This window comes from Ambystoma mexicanum, chromosome 5q (genome assembly GCF_040938575.1).
Source record: "Ambystoma mexicanum isolate Mex_15411 chromosome 5q, UKY_AmexF1_1, whole genome shotgun sequence".
Taxonomy (NCBI): Eukaryota; Metazoa; Chordata; class Amphibia; order Caudata; family Ambystomatidae; genus Ambystoma; species Ambystoma mexicanum.
This window is the reverse complement of record NC_090933.1, coordinates 364,413,439-364,431,260: the sequence shown is the minus strand read 5'-3', so window position 1 is coordinate 364,431,260 and position 17,822 is coordinate 364,413,439. Positions and strand designations below refer to the sequence as shown.

Sequence of the window (17,822 nt, the reverse complement as noted above, 5' to 3'; positions counted from 1 at the left end):
TTTTTTAAGTACATGCTCGGATTCAAATTTGTGCATGAAGCAGTTAGCATATGACGGTGCCATTGTGGCACCCATCGATGTCCCTGAAGTTTGTAAAAAGAACTTATTGCGATACTGAAAATATGAATTTTCGGCAATGAATTGAAGAAGAGTCAAAATAAATTCTTTCTGTGCACGGATTGGTGGCGATTCTAGTAAGAGCCATTCAACAGATTCGATGCCTAAATCATGCGGAATGGATGTGTACAAACTCTTAACATCGATTGTAAACATAAAGTGCTCTTGATTGAATATTATGTCATTGAGCTTCTGTAGAAAATGCGAAGTATCTCTGATGTAAGTGGAGGGTTTTTGTATCAGAGGTTGAAGAAAAAAATCGATATAAACTCCGAGTGGTTGGTTAATGCTGTCCATACCAGCGACAATGGGTCTTCCTGGAGGTCTGACTTGATCTTTGTGAATTTTAGGTAATGTGTAAAAGTTTGGAATCCTTGGGTGAGTAGTAATAAGAAATTTGCGGGTATGTTCATTTATCCAGTCAAGTTCGTACGCTTTATCCAGCAGAGTTTCCAAGTTTTGTTTAATGGATACAGTGGGGTCATGGTCCAAGGGTGCATAGACAGTGCGATCTTGTAGTTGTCTCATACACTCAGCATCATAATCTGTGGTATTCATGATTACCAACGCTCCCCCTTTGTCCGCTGGGCGGATAGTTATCTCTTTGTCGCAATATAGGTCCCGAATTGATTTCATTTCATGTGGTTTCATATTCTTGTATGGTGGGATTTTGTAACTAATACGTTCCAAATCCTTAGTAACCATTTTCTGAAAGATATCAATCGATGGAACTGAGATAGGTGGTATAAAGCTACTCTTAGTTCGAAACTCTTGAAAATCTGGAATATCGGTGGTACTCTCATATGGTTCAAGTTCCTCGAAGAATACCTTGAGTTTCAATTTTCTGATAAACTTATAGAGTTCGATCTTGGAGTTAAACAAGGTTGTACTATAAGTGGGCACAAAGCTTAACCCTTTCTGAAGTGTATTAACTTCAGTTTTACTCAATGCTTTCTGAGATATGTTGATAACTAGGTTTTCCTCAGTTGTAGTCGTGTTTGTGGCTTGTTTCTGAGGTTTCCTCCTCCCCCTGCGGGTTCTTTTGGGCGCGCTCCTAAAAAAGCCGAGCTTGCGGGTGTTTGGATTGAAGAACTAGCTGGGCGATTGTCGTCACCCGATGGTCGTTCCGTGTGTGCGTCAGTATCCCTTTGTGTTTCTGAATCAGAACTGGATGTGGTGTCTGTTGGATATTTATATGGTTTCTTTGAGGCTACTGGTCCGTATTTTTCCATCCACGTATATACTTCTTCGTTAATATAGTCGTAGGTATCTCGTTTGAATTTTTTCACCTTTTTCTGTTCTAACTCAGTTTTATAATCTTCAAGTTTTGTATTAATTTCTGTTAAGATAATATCATATTCTTCTTTCCCCAGTGACGTCACAAGCTCTTTCTCTATTTCTTGAATCTCGGAGTTAAGAGAAATTAAATTTTTAGATAGTTCCTGGATAGTTAAAAGAATCAAGTCTAGGGAACACTTGTTCAGAATGGCCTCCCACTTGTGTGCAAATTCTTTGCTTTCTTTGCAAAGGGTAGGACGAAGTTGGATGCGTAAGCCTCTTGGTATACGTTGATTTTTGAAGTAGCGACCTAGTGTGATCGCATGAAGTTTTCGGTTGATTTCCTTGCGAATTAGGTATTCTAGTTGTTTTATGCGTTTCGCCGGATCCTTAGTAGTAGTGGCATGTGTGCCTAAAGTCGTTTCGCTAATTAGTTCGAGAATGGCAGCTGCTTCCTCAGTCGAAAACCCTAAGGTTTCTGCACATTTCGATGATAGACCTTCGATGTCTTCAAAGGACATGTTGTTAAATGAAAAATATATAAATTGAAAATACTAAGATAGATGTGATCGCTGTGTGCCTCCACTTATGTGTGTCTCAAAAAAGGAGGAAAAAGAAGCAAATGAAAAAATAAAGTGGGCACCACACTTGTAGTAAATCTGTATATTAATATTAGACACTCAAAAAGAATTGAGTCAAAAATAGGACCAAAGCTCAAATAGATGCTTACAGGAGCTGGCTGCAATAAGTCTGGAGACACCCTGACTCGTAAATGCAAGAACCAAAAAAGGCTAGATAACATATCTAGTCGAACAGCCGCTCTCCGTACATACCCTGTACGGGTGATATAGTTTAAACTTAGATTGAAATGTAAGTACTTTTCTTCTTATGCATAAGTTCAAAGAAGAGACACTTGATTGAAAGTAGTGGTGAGAGTAATATGTTTATCAAAAACATATATTTCGAACACTGAAGAAAAGGAAAAAGTCACTAATTCTGTCTTAGTGAGGATACAGCTGCCACTTCTCATATTTTAAATAGACTTTGTGTACCAATGCATTTCGGAGCAAATAGCTCCTTCATCAGGGTGAGTCTAATCTAATAACATAGAATAAGAATGTATATCGCATAACATATGAAATAACGTAAAAAATAGCGCAATATGCAATCATAAATCACAATAGAAAAGGTAATAAATTAGAAATCACATACCAGAAAGTAGATGAGGGTTCAGGTCAAAGTAAAACATGTAATAAAATAAAGTAGACAAAACCGAGAGTTAATAAGTGCAAGTAGCGAGGGAATTAGACCATGTGAATGGAGAGAAAAACAATGTAAATGGACTCACGAGAAGTGTTTGGCCTCGTAGAAACAAAAACTACAGTCACAGGCAGAAATGTGAACTGTTGTCGGTAACAGCAGCGTACAGAATGCAGCCAATTCGAAAAAGCTGTAAAAAGCAAAAGTGTGTTTTAGGTGGAGTCAATGAAGCGCCGTGGCGCTGTGATTAGAAAGAGGCGTCTTCAATGGTTACCTAGAAGACATACAGGGTCAATGCCGGCCAGAACGCCGTTCTGCATCGCTGTAAGCAAGCGTTGCTAATGGTAACGCTGCTATAAATACCCACGTGATCGCATCGCGTCAGGAGAGTAGCGCGATGCGGCACGTACTATTAGGAGACTGTGTATGAGATTTGTGGGCATATTTGGAGCTAAAAATCCAATTATCAACCCTCGGGTGAGATAGAAAGGAAAAATGAATAAAAGAAAAACGAATATACAAAAATGATAAACATGGAAAAAATACTGTAGAAAAGTAAACAAAAGGGAAGGTAATAGAAACATGTAACTACACAGGCACCAAATCTGGTAGCCCATGTGAAAGTGAAGGATAGTGAACTAGCATCACAGCCGTAGTAGGTGGCACTAGAGGTGTCACCTTGGGTCCCAGACGGGTGTCCGGGAAAGGCTGCAAAGATGCATGGGCACAATGCGTGCAATCCATGTGTCAATTAAGGAAATTAGCAAGTTTTGACAAAACAACTCTGAAGATTTGGAGCACTCCGTAAGTGTTATCAGTGCCTAAGGATACTGGCCTAGACCTCACAATATGTTGAGGACCGCATTAAATGTCTATTAACAGTCAAACCATTACGTATGACGTGCAAAACCATCAATAACTAGTTCAAGGAACATTATGTAATGTCACATGAAATCAACATAGATACATCACATTCAAAGATAACAATGATAATTGATTTCTTCATTTAGGCCATTGGGATACAGGCTCCCCAATCTGTCAATCCAATATGTCTCTCTTTGGTTAAGCCGAAGGCTCAGATCTTCATGTGGATTGACTTTGCTTAGCACTTCAAGAATCAAAAATCTGATTTGAATCAGGTTGTGGCGTTTCTCGTTCCAATGGCGAGCCACTGCCGAGTTGGGATTAACATTACGTATACAAGAGCGGTGTTCGTTCCAACGTACTTTAGCTGCTCTCATGGATTGACCAACATAATATTTCCCACAGGGACACTTTATTCCATAAATGATATTCTCACTATCACAAGTGCCAAATGTCCTCAGCAGAATCTTGTTGCCTGTGCTGGGATGGTATATGGTATTACCTTTGATGACCAGGTTGCAATTAGTACAATGTAGACAAGAATGTACCAATTTTGATTATTTCACGAATGATCGGGTCAAGATGGACCGAAGGGTCCCTGATGTACACAAGTACATCGTCTGCATAGAGTGATATAATCTCGGGGGTATCCCGTAGTCGTACCCCCTTGCGTGTGTGATGGTCCCTTACACTATCCGCCATGGGCTCAATAGCCATCGCAAACAGCAGAGGAGAGAAAGGGCATCCCTGACGTGTCCCTCTGTGGAGGGTGAATGAAGCTGACAGATGAGAGTTAACCAGGACTTTGGCCACTGGGTTGGTATATAGCAGGTTAATGTAGGACAGCATACTCGGGCCGATTCCCATCTTGTCGAGCACTGCCCAAAGGTATTGCCATGAAACCATGTCAAATGCCTTCTGGGCATCTAGTGTCACAGCAACTGCGTTGGCATTGGGGTCAATTCTAGAAATGACGTTGAACAGTCGCCGAATGTTTAGAGCAGTGGAGCGGGCGGGGACAAAACCACTTTGATCTGGGTGGATCAAATATTTCATGATGGGGAGGAACCTATTTGCTATGATCTTGGCGAATATTTTGGTGTCGGTGTTCATGGGAGACAGAGGTCTGTAGGAGCCGCATTCATCGAGAGGCTTACCCGGCTTGGGGAGCACAGTGATGACAGCCTCAAGCAGGGACTGCGGGAGGGTAGCGAGGCGTAGCGACTCATCCCACACCTCGTACAGGCGTGGAGCCAGCAGGGCAACATGCTCTTGATAGAATTCGGCAGTTAGGCTGTCTGGACCGGGAGCTTTTCCCTTAGGGAGGGACGATATGACCGTGGTAATTTCATCTAGGGTGAAGGGTGTGTCTAATTGCTCTTTAGTGGCACTGGATATAAGGGACATAGGGATGCGGTCAAGCAGCATGTCCAGATCTTGTGGGCTGTGCTCGCGCTGCTGAACGTAGAGGGTTGCAAAGAAATCTGCAAAGGTCTCAAGAATAGGTTGGTCTGACCAATGCCGGACTCAATCCTTGTCGATAAGACTTTCTATTCGGGCTCTACCCCCCTCGATCCGGGCCAGGCGGGCCAGGGTGCGACCAGGCCTCTCCCCCTCGCCATACTTCCGAGCCGCAGTGGGTCGGGCAAAGTATCTTATCTCGCTGAGGGCAAGGGACTCAAATGTGTCTAGTTCAGATCGTATTTGTGTTAACTTGGGTGGGGAAGGGGCGGAAGCGTACTCGCGCTCCAATTCCTTGAGTCTGGACTCGGAGCGACGCAAGGAGTTCCTAATGTCTTTCAGGAACCCCGCCTCCCTGGAGATACACATGCCCCTGATGTAGACCTTGAATGCCTCCCATCTAACCCCATCTGTTGTGTCGTTTGTTATCAAAAAACGAGGTGATATCTGCAAGGATGTCAGCCCTAAAGACAATGTCATGTAATGCCTCCGACTTAAAGCGCCAATTGGAGTGACAGGGGAGAGGAGGCTGCAGAGCTATATCCAATGTGACCGGGGAATGGTCAGAGAGGGTGCGCGGCAGTATCTGCGAGTCAAGGGTTTTGCCAATGAGCCCAGCTGAAAGAAGGAAGAGGTCAATCCTGGAATGGCTGTCGTGCACAGAAGAGTAGAATGTAAACTCTTTAGTCAGCGGGTGGAGCACTCTCCAGGCATCAACCAGACCAGCAGTGACCATGTGGGCGTGGAGGCGGCGGGCGGCTCTGGACATCACCCTGGGAGCGGCTCCTGATCTGTCCAACTCGGAGTCTAGTATGAGATTCATGTCCCCCCCAGATAATCGGGATCCCAACATATCTTTGGAGCATGCCGTCGATGTGATCAAACAAATCAGGTGCATCAATGCTCGGGGCATACGTGTTAACCACAAGGCACTCTGTGTTGGCGAGTAGACAGTGGAGGATTACATACCTACCCTCTCAATCTATGTGGCTGGTACGAAGAGAAAACTCCACGGACTTGTGAATTAAGGTGAGGACACCCCTGGACTGAGAGGAGTAGACTGTGTAATATTTGTTGGGACCCCATGTCGGAGCGAGAGAGGACGAGAGGTGTGCAAGGGCATGGGTTTCTTGCAAGAGGAGTATTTTGACCCTGTGCCTCTGGGCGTAAGAAGTGATCCTGCGGGCCTTCGTGAAGTTGCTGAGCCCCCTGACATTCCAAGACATTAACCTAATAGCCATTCTGTAATTTTCAGGGGGGGTCCCAGCAGCGTGTAGCACTATTTGTTGAACCTGCGTTGGCTATCAATGCAATGGCACGTTGATTCGCGCCCAGAGCGACCACAAGCTTGCCATTTTTGTTATAACATCCCACAACTGTACCCCCCTCCCTCACTGCCCCCCCAACACAGCAGTGTCCAGCAACCCACCCGAAGACCAAGTGCGTGCGTGCCAACCCCAACAGGCAACGCTTCCGTATACGCCCAACTGGGGCACATCGAGGGATCATAACAAGCCAAACGCTGCATTGCAATTGCAGCGGGGGTCGCTGCTGCCGTGAACTTGTCTTAGGTGAGTGAACGGTGCAGTACACCGTAGATCGTACAGCGGTATCACATATTAGGTTTCCAGGAGGTATTACAACAAGTTAAAACTAGCAATGGATATACAAGATAAGGATTCACAAAATAACAAGGAAATGATAAACATGCCAGTGGCACAGAAGGAGGCGCAGACACTGGGGTCAGGGCAGGCCACCTCAGCCCTCATCCAACGGAATATCCACCGGACCAGGGAGCGGTATGTGGGATTCAATAAATTTTACCGCCTCCTCTGGGACTGTGAAGAAATATAGCTTATTGCAATGGGTGAGCTTCAGTCTTGCAGGGAACAGCATGGCGTATTCCACTTTCCTTTCCCTAAGCAGCTTTTTCACACCGTTGAACTGCCTGCGTTCCATTTGAACATTGACAGAGAAGTCAGGAAAGATTTGGATAGTCTGAGACTCCAGTTTCAGCTCCCCCCTCACGGGCCAGGCGCAGAATGTGATCCCTATCCCTGAAGCTGAGAACCTTAACAATAATTGGCCTGGGCAAGTCACCTGGCTTGGGGCGGGGGGCCAACGCCCAATGGGCGCGTTCAATCATGAAGAATGGGGAGAGTTGAGGATTGCCCAATAGGTCTCTCAGGAGATTTTCAGCAGCTTGTTCCATTTTGCCTTTGAGGGCAGACTCCGGGTGCCCTACAATGCGGATGTTGTTCCGGCGGGCTCTGGACTCTAAGTCGTTGCACTTTGCCTTGACCTGCTTCATATCGCGCACCAGGTCTGAGACCGTGTTTTGGAGCAGGTGGACCTCGTCCTCATTGGTCCCGATCCTGGTCTCGGCCTCAACCAGTCTGGCGCCATGCTGATCAACTTTGGTGCGCCGTGAGGCTACGCTAGCGTTAATGTCATCTAATTTTTCGTGGAATGACGCCAAATTCTTTGCCATAGTTTCCATCAGTGTAGTAAGGTCTGGCTGAGGGGAACATGAGGGTGCATCCGGATCGTCTTGAGGCAAGGCCCCCCCCCCCTGCTCCTGTACAGTGAGTGTCTTGGCATATTTGTCCATCGCTCCCGCTTTGTTAGCCCCACGCTGCTTATTGGACATGTTTGGGAGCACACTGAGACCCGGGGGGTAGTCTTGTAGGATGTAGGCACCGGAACTCCGGGCTCTCGGGGAGGATCAGAGGGGGTCTCAAACACCCACCCAACCCAGGACCGACCGCTGAAAAGGAGCTGAGGTGCGATCTACACCAGACAGGTGCGTTCCAGGGCGTTGGTACCTTTGTGCAAGGGCAGGCAGAGCGACAGGTGGTCTCAGGTGGCAGCGTGTACTGGTGGAAGTACTGTCGAGCAGGACGCACCACAAGGCAATGCGGGCCGCGGCTATCAGTACTAGGTGCGGAGGGCAGCGCCGTCAAAGGCGCCCAGCAAGTGCGGGGCGTTGGCGGGTGGATGAACAATTCGTGAGATCTGTCAAGGTGCCTCAGGCAGCACAACGATGGGGGACGGACAGCGATGAACAGTCAGAAGCGGGGTTAAGGACACTTAGTTCAAGGCAGCAAGAGTAAGTATGGGGGCACCTGTGCCCTGTAAAGTGGAGTAAGCGCAGCCTCTGGGGACATCAGCATGCAAATGGACCAGTGCGTCGTATTCCCAGTCCCCAGCTCCTCACCTCAAGTACCAAGTTCAGCAGGGGAAGTAGGGGGTAGCGAGAGCAATATCAGGCCCCCATCTAAGAGCGGCAGCCGGCCCACGAGGCACCAGCAGGGAGCCAGGTCGTCTCCAGGGAATCCGGAGGGCGAGATCGGCCCGGTATGCTCGCCATGGGGGAGCTCCAGCAGCCCCCGCGGATTGGCGGAGAGAATCCGGCCGCCGCAGGGCCGATTGCGACACCACAGCTGCTCCACCAGGGGCCGGGGGAAGGAGGCGCCACACCAGAGGCGCGCCAGGGCCCGACCCAGTGCGGGCCGGGTAGAGGGAAGATTTGTCCGCTGCTACAATCCGAGGCTCACCATGCAGCTGGGCGGAGGATCCAGGTAGGAATCTGGGTCGGGGAGCCGGCGCTCGCAGGACACAGGGGAGTCGGGGCCGCAGCTGGAATACGCGGCCCCGAAGGCCACAATGATCATGCGGCCCAGCACGGGAGCGGAGCAGCCGAGGTGCTCCGGAATCCTAAGTCTTCTTTTTGGGGGGCCGCTGCGGCAGCCCCGCGGTGCGATGGAAAAAACCGCAAGCTGCAGAAGCGATGCCGCCGCCTCTGTCACTCCCAGGGGCCGACGGATAGAGGAGCCGGGCGGGCAGGCTGCCAGCACCCAGTCTCAGGAAGAGCGGGGGTGTGGGGAAGGAGACGCCGCCCCAGTGGAGCGTGAGGGCCCGACCCCGAAGCGGGACGGGCAGGGAGGTAATTCGATCTGCCGCTCCAGCCCACAGCACGGCAAGGCGAGGGAGCCTGGCAACCAGTCCAGGCCCGGAAGCCGACTCCCACAGGACACAGGGGGTCGGGGCCGCTGCTGGAGAACACGGCTCCGAAGGCCTCAGTTGTCAGGCGCCCAACACGGGAGCAGATCAGTCCCAGAGCTACGAATTACGGGCAGACACGGATCAGTATGTCGTAGAGTCCATAAGCTGCCTAATGATCACGGTCACAGCCTCGGATGGAGCAGGGAACCGCTGATTTAGGCGGATAGACAGCAAACAGGGCACAGAGCAAGAGAGCTAGGCAGCCATCTTGCAGGCTGCGCAACAGCGCCCCCCACAACATGTGATTCTAAGCATATTGTTAGGCAGAATCCTGTGCAGTGCCCTTAGGGACCACTACACACAATTAAGACTACAAGTGGTAATACAAGTTCAACTTTGGTACAAGCCTGTACTACACTGTTAAAGTGGTAGCAGTAGGAGAGCAGCCAGACTTATCTCAAGAGTAAATGAGCAGTAGCATAGATTACACAAAGGACCACAATTACTGTGACTCAAGCAAACACTGACTCAAGGTTTCAGGTAAAAAATACAAGTGCATTTATTTTAAACCATCTGTTATAAAACACTTCACTTCTATAAATTTGAAACCACACGTAACATACACTACACACAACCAATTCCACTTGTTCCAGTAAATTCAAGGTAAGTACATTAGGATTTGACATGCCGGTGTTGCGATATTAATGGGATAGAAATGCTCACGAAGTTAAAACACACTTTGTACTTAAGAATTTCAAACAAGGGAAAAGTGAATAAAAAGGCAATACTTTTTCAAGGCAAGGAGACTCGAGGACTTATTCAAAGATACAGATTAAAGTCAATAGGCCTGCGCCAGTGTCAATGGAGCAGATGCTCAGTTGCCGAAGATCACACGTTGAACAGTTAGAGATTCGAGATGCCAAGAGTTCGTAAAGATTGTCAAATGGAAGGAAAAGTTATAAGAAGGAGGGAAGAAAGAGCAAATCTTCATGGAGCAAAAGGGTTCACCCCGATTCCGGCTGGCCAGATGGAGAGAATGACCAAGTGTGCACAGTACCTTATTCTGTTTGAGAAAAGCTGGTGCCACGGCAGTTGTTCCTGGTAGTTCCTGCATACTCACGGTTCCTGCGGCTTCAGTCGTGGGGACAAGGAGGAGGACGTCTGGAGCGATCTGCACTACCCAGGGATGAGGCCATCAGCAGTGAAAAAGACAACAATGAATAAAAGGTGCGCTCCTTTAAATCAGGAGAGGGCTCTTCTGATGGCTATCCAGACCACTACAGCACAGCAGTGATTTCGACCCAGGAGAGGATTCTCTGACTGAAGAAAAGACTAGCTGGTTGATCCCACCAGGCTCAAGGGAAGAAGACTCCGGACTGGATCTTCTCTTGTCGTTGAAGGGTAGATAGCTCAGGACTGCATCAGGGCTTCACCGGGACTTGGGGTTGCAGCAGCCGTCTTCTTCTCCGCTTCTCTTCGGTTCCTTGCAGTTCCAGTGGCGACTCTGACTTATAGCCCAGAGTCCTGCCTTTTATACCAAAATCCCCCATTCACACAGCCTGGCTGTCAATCACTCAGCAGGGGGTTGTCCAGCCCAGCCAACCACCTTAGCCAATCAATACAAAGTGCGACTCGGGTCTCCAAGGAGACCCTGTGCATGGGGTGACTACACCCCTCCCTCACATTCAGCCCACCTAGACACCCATACGCCAAAGGAGGGCTTCTGGTCAGAAGCCCGCCAAAGGTTGGTGAACAAAGGAGGCAAACCTGGTTTGCTGCGCAAAGAAAGACCCAAGAAAGATGTTAACAAAAATAAATGGCAATTAAACCCAACCGGAGCCGAAATAAAAAGTATTTGGGCTAGCGGGTTTAAAGTTCGATGCTACTAAAATAGCCTAAAACAATACCACGTTATGCAATATAACTGCGGTAGGAAAATTAGGGTAGATTCCACTGCCACCAGCCAAGTCTTAATGTTAAGGGAGCGAAACAATGCTCCAAGAGGTACAGATTAAAAGGGCTAAGGATTAACCCTTTCCAATACTCCATGTAAGATGGGGTGTACTGGATCTCTGGTTAAATGACTATGTAACGTTAATGGCAACTTTACCCTTTTCTGAGGGACAGTAGTCAGCCTTAGAAATGGAGTTGGTGGGAAGTCTAAAAGACAACCCTGTGTCACTGCACTGAAGTTGCTGTGTAACACACAAAAGAGTGGGGCTACTGAAGTGGTGTACTCCAGACTCCACAATCACAAAAACAGATGAAATACACATGGCAAAACATAGGTCAGAGTGGGGGAAAAGCTCACAATCTTACCAAGTGGAACAAAATAAACTCCAGAAATCCAGCAAAGCTGCTGGGGGACTCACTAGGTAAGGGAAATTAGCCATAGAATGAGAATTCTCCCTAACACAGATTAACAAGCATCAGAAGACATGCATTACTTACCGTAAAAGCATTTCTGATGATTGCATCTGCTTGGATTCACATGCGCCCACCCTTCCTCCCCGCTCGTATGGAAGGAACATAGATGTATTACTACTTTCTCTCTTTTCTGTACTCACTCACGATAGTCATAGGCTCCCTCACAGCAGAAAAAATACAAATGGAGGGACCTTGACGTGTGAGGGATTATGGGTACTGTTTTCGAGAATTCTCTTCTAAGGTTAATTTCCCTTTATTTTTTTACTCCTACTAAGTGAGACTCTTTTTCCCACTCTTAGCTGCGTTTTGATGTATGTTTCAGCCTATTTTTGTGCTTATTGGCTATGGGGTTTCTCTTGCTCATAGGCATCATCTTTTTACATGTGTGTTACACAGCACCCTTCGTGCAGTACCACAGGGGTGTCGTAGCGACCCCCAAACATAGACTCCATACCCTGGGACTGACTACAGTCGCCAAGGGCATGTAAAGTTACCATTGACTTTACTAGTCAATAGTTATGAACAAAATCAGTACAACCCATCTTACTATTGAAGTACTGGGAAGGGTTCATAGTTTTTCCCTGGTGTTCATTTTCGTGTGGGTACCGTACAGACCCTCTCTCTCCAAAGTTTCTGGCTGGTGGCAGTGGTTACTACCGTAAATATTCGACCGCAAATATTTTCCTATGGGATTTTCCCATTGTTCGTGGCTACCACTTTTACTGACAGCCTCTAACATACCGCCGGTTTATTTTAACATTAACTTTACTCCGGTAGGTTTTTATTGCCAGAACTTTAATAATATTTCTTTGTTGTGTCTTTGTCTGAAATCCTAACCCAGGTTGGGGATCCTTTGTTTGTCCTTTTGGCGGGCTTCTGCACAGAAGCCCTCCTTTAGGCGCCACTGAGTCTGGGGTAGACAGGATGTGTGGGAGGGGGAATAGGCACCCTGGACAGGGTTACCTAGGCAAAGTCGCACTCTGCCCTGATAGGTCAGGGGGTTATTCCGCTAGGATAGCCACCCCACTGTGTGAGTGACAGCTAGGCTGTATGAATGGGGGTCTTGCTGCATAAAAGCAGGGTCCTGAGAACTGGAGGACAAGACGTCGCCACTGGAACTAAGAAGCCGAATAGGAGAGAAGCCAAAGACATCTGCAACGACTGAACCACCGGTGAAGCCCTGCTGCAGATCCTCACCACTTTTCTCCAACGACAAAAGAAGATCTTCACCTGCAAGAGCCTTCTTCCCTTGAGCTGGTGGGGTCAACCAGTTCGCCAATCGCCTTCCAGGACCTGCCTTGGTCGAACCGCCAGTGCCAAGCACTAGGAGACCGGATAGCCAGGCACCCGTCCACCATGACCGCGATTTAAAGGAGCGTACATTTTATTCCGTTTTGGGCAGTACCACGGCTGGTTTCATCTCTGGGCAGTGCAGTAACTCAAATCTTCCTCCAAGACTAGAGCCTCTCTTCCTCTGCTGGATCTCCTGAACTGCAGGAACTGCCAGGAACTACAGCCACCGCAGGAGCATCTTCCACTTTCAAGGTGCTTCTTTCCGCCAGGCCTCCCGTTTCGTTGGGTATTGCTAAAGGTGTTTTAAATCCTTTACTTATCTTCTGGGCTGGCTGCGTTTTCATCTAACATTATCTTTCTACCTCCCGCAACCACCTTTTCAATCGTTTAACAAAGACCTGACTGCAGCTACTAGAACATTTTGAACCTAGGCACTTTGCCTTGTTCCACTGACTCTGGCACAGGCCTATTGACTTTGGCTAAATCTGTTACAACTGCCTTCTCTAGATTGTTGCTCATCAGGAAATGTGTTGGTGCACCTAAACCTCTTATAACCACCTTTCCTTCCCTTTTATATATTGCTGAAGTGCCATTTTGCTCGGTTTTCACCAAAGTATTGCTGATGCTAAAGTACTGCTTTGCTTAACTTGTTCACAATCCAATTGAAAAGTGTTGTTGGTGCACAGAGTGTAACCCTGTGTAACGTGTCCTTACCCTCCCTGTTGAGAAATTGATAGTGCCATTTCTGCTTGGTTTTCACTGTGCCATTTTGCTCAGTTTTCACTCTTGCTCAAACTTGTCTACAATTTAAATAGGGAGTAGTGTATACTTTTCAAGACTGTTTTCACTTGCTTTAAGGATAGTGATTTGTGTGTGAACATCACAGTGTGTAAAATAAATATATATTCTTTTTGATACAAAGCTTTGGTCAGTGTTTTCCTTGTTCCATAGTATTGTGGCCCTATTGTGTAAACCCTGAATACTGCTCATCTCCCTCTTGAGATAAGTCTGACTGCTCAGCCACAGCTACCAACTAAATCTTTGTGGTACAGACTGATACCAAAGGGGATTTATTGCCTGTACCTGTAGTCTTAATCTTCTGTAGTGCTCCCTAAGGGAACTGCACATGATTCTGCCTAACAGGTACAATACACATCACGTTAGGGATAGTGTTACAGGCACGCCCATGTTGACGTTCCCTTTCGATTCTCGAAAGACAAGATGCAATACTCCGTGGTGCCTGCTGGATGTCGGGCTATATGCACAGCATGTGAATCTAAGCAGATGCAATCATCAGAAATGCTTTTACGGTAAGTAATGCATGCCATACCCCCCATAGGGGTAAAATGATTTACCCAACAGTCACTCCATACCTGCCCAAGATGCCACTCTGAAGAGGATGACCATTTACATGTGTTTTGGACCTGCACTCGCCTCCAGCACTTTTGTCACAAAGTCGTACAAGCGCTTGCTGAAATTGCTGCATCACCTATTTAATGTGAACCACTCTGTGTTCTATTTGGTATATGCAATGTCACTACGAACCAAAACATTTTAGCTTTCCTAAACATAGGCTGTGTCGTGGCCACACGATGTAAACTCCAGCACTGGAAGCAAACATCCCCTCCCAATTTCATTAAGTGGCTTGCAGCACTAACCTGGACTCAAACCTGTGAGGATTATAAAGTGAACTCACTACCCTTACACTCCCACCCCATGAATATATGGGCTGAGTTTCGTACATACTTATCCAACTAAGCAGATGACTGAAATGTATTACCTCGCTGATTCACTGATGCCAATTTGTCTGTACAAAGTGTAAAGGTGATGTAATGATGTTCTGAAGTCAATATGCACCCTCAATGCTCAGACAACATACTCTATATGTCTGTATATGTATTAAGAAGTTCATATGTAACCTTGTACTCTGATATATTTTTGCCAGTAAATAAAAGGTTTTAAAAAAATAATTTGCAAGGCCTCATTCCAGATGTAAAAGGCAAAGGCTGTTTTTACTATAGATTCTGCAGAATATATGCCACTCCAGAACTGATCGGACTCAATAAGTTCCAGCCTGGGAACCAAAATAGCACATCCCTTTACATAAAGATTAACCAGTTTGGGGCAACCAGTGAGGATGTGCCGGGTGGTTCATTGGAATGGTTACACAAGTTTTTCTTCATATGGAGTCCCGATTCATCGGCCTGTGTGTTTGTTGAACCCACATGCAAGTGATGAATCTCTTTAACTGAGTATTGCAGGATTTAATTAGGTAGGAGCATGGGACACTACGAGAAAAGCCTTGGCTAGCAAAAATTGCATATTTTTTCTTTTGTAAAATGCAGAGATTTGTATTCACAGCCCATACATTGGTTTTAATTTTCAGTGTCATCATTGCATATCGAGAGTCATCAACTCTTCCAGAGTTAACCTTATATTTGCCAAATACTTCATAGTCATGTCCCAAAGCGCCAATAAGAATGGGTTAGTAATATGATGATATTGCTTCTCAACCAGTCCCAACAATCGGTTGGTATGCAAATGTAAGAGTTGGAGGGATAACGCAAATTTGCATCGCTGCAATAACTAAGTCGATCTTAATGAAAAAAGGCCAAGCTTAAGCCCTTAGTGTTAAAACCGCCTTTATTGGTGATAAACCTTTTAAAAGCAGCCACTTTCTTAGGACTTTAAGCATAATAATATTACCATAATACGCATTGGGGGCGGGGATCTAATAGGGACCCTGAGATAAGGATAGCTTTCAACTTCCACAAAAAGGAACATTTATTCCTAGGGCCAAAAACCTATCCATACTATTTTTGTTTTGCCAATGTTAATCTTTAAATTCTTCAACTTCGTGTAAGTGGACACAGCATCAATGTAATGTTGGAGGCCAATCTGGGTGTGATCCAATAGCACGGTATCATCGGCATTGCAAGATCCAAGCCATGCTTCTGGGTCAGTCCCCAGGATAGGAGGAAAGTTACCCAGCGCTACAATCGCAATGGCCAAGTCAGAAATAAATGCATTAAAAAGCAGGGGAGCAAGAACACATCCATGTTTTAATCCGCAAATGATGGGGATTGATTGCGTCACTTGACCCTTCTGATCAATACGCACCACAGTAGAAGTATCGATATATAGTGCTTTGATAAAGTACAATAATTTAGGGTCAATACCCCAGCGGTGCTATTTCCCGCAAAGTCTAATACGGGATACTGAATCAAATGCCTTTGTGTAGTCTATAAAGCAGAAGTACAATTTATTTACTTTGTTATACTCCACTTCGCCCATCATACTCGAAGGGCACACATATATAGCGTGGTTGCATGTCTTTCTAGAAACCTGTTAGAAATTTGTGAAGCAACCCTTTATCCTACGCCCATTTATTAAGCTTTTTCAACAGCAGCATGACAAAGATCTTTTGACTGCTGTCCAACATAGCCAAAAGCCAATAGTTATCAGGGCTTCTCCTGTCCACTTTCTTAAACACAGTGATTAGTGTAGACAACCGCCAGCTGGGAGGAATCATTCCAGAAATCACAATGGTACGGGAAAGACATGTCAAGGAAGTTGCCCAGAAAACTGGATTTGCTTTAAATATCGTATTTGCAATCCCATCCCCTCGATCATGGCTAATATATCAACATCAAAAGTAAACTCATCACCAGGTAAAATGGGCCATGTTTCTACAGTGGTAGTGGTATTATGGATGTCATAATACAAACCTTTTATTGCTCCAATTTACTCCTGCTGAGAAATAACATTATTTCTGATGCTTGTTAATCTGCTTAGAATCACATGCTGTGCATATGGTCCGGCAACCAGTGGTAACCGCGGAGTATTGCATCTTGTCTTTCTGGGACCAAAAGGGGACGTTGGCATAGGCGTGTCTGTAACACTATCCCTATCGTGACGTGTGTAGTACCCAAAATCCCTCACGCGCCGAGGTCCCTTAGATTGTGTTTTTCCGCCCAGATAACTGGTCGCCCTATAGCGGAGCTCTTACTAGAGACATTGTTTATCTTTACCGAATTGTCAGTTTATTCCCTGTTAAGTCACTTCACCCAATAAGAACATTTTTGACGAAGACTATGGGGGAATCATCTACGGCTGTGGGTTTCAGCGCCTAAGATCCAGCGTCCGGACTTTCACGTGGTCGGGCCCTCTGGCCGGCCCATACAGTAGGGAGAGTGGGTTCGGGGTGGCCATATTGTTGATATGTCTTTCCTCCTTTCCACTGTTTTCCCTTTCGGTCTGGTCATCCTTCCCTTTTGCTATGGAAAGGACTCCGTTTAGATTCTGCCCTGTGTGTAGGGTCAGATATCCTTGGAAGGACGAGCACAGGACGTGTAACGCCTGTCTCCCCCTAGAGCACGACGAAAAGCGGTGTTCGGCGTGCAAACTCCTTAAGCCTAAAACACTTAAGGATCCCAAACGTCCAATGCGGATGTTATAGACCTTGAGGTGGACACTTCTAGGTCCACCACGCCCGTCCCCATCCCTTCCAGGCTCAACTCTGGTCTTGCTACAGGGACCACACCCTGCGACAAGGGCGTACAATCGCATTGCACTAAACACACAACCCCTACGCCGTCTTCGACACCCTTGTCGAAGAAGGCGAAAGCGCCAACGGGCCCGCCGAAAACTTCGGCGCTTCCCTCGGATCGTTCAGATCCAAAGCCTTCCTCGCATCCGCAGCAGCATATGACGACTGGGCAAACGAAACATAATAAGGGTGCTACTCCCCAAACGACACACGCCGAAGTTTCGGGACCAGAAACTTCAACGATTTCCAAGGCCTCTACAGGCCCGAAAACTACGACTAGGCCTCTACCCGGAAAACCGTCCGCTCTTCTGGTGCAGCGGATGGGGTTTCTACTACCGACTCATCATTGGAGGCTTTGTCTCACGACGATTCGGTGACTATCCGAAAAAGCATCGGTAGGATCGCAGCGGCGGTGGGCCTAATTCCGATTCCGCCAAAAGTTATGTGCCAATCCGCGAAAAGTTTTCGATGGATTTGGGCCGCGATTCCAATGATACTTACGAGGATAGCCAAGAGCCCCTCTCAAGCACCCTGAGAAGCTCCTCTCAACGCTATAAGGCAGAGAACG

General features: G+C 46.8%; 1 protein-coding gene across 2 annotated transcripts in view; it reads left to right on the top strand.

Annotated features, from left to right (window-relative positions):
• The window catches only part of SMCHD1 (structural maintenance of chromosomes flexible hinge domain containing 1), a 3,133,956-nt gene that overhangs the window by 1,028,997 nt on the left and 2,087,137 nt on the right, over positions 1-17,822 (top strand). The window lies entirely within an intron of this gene.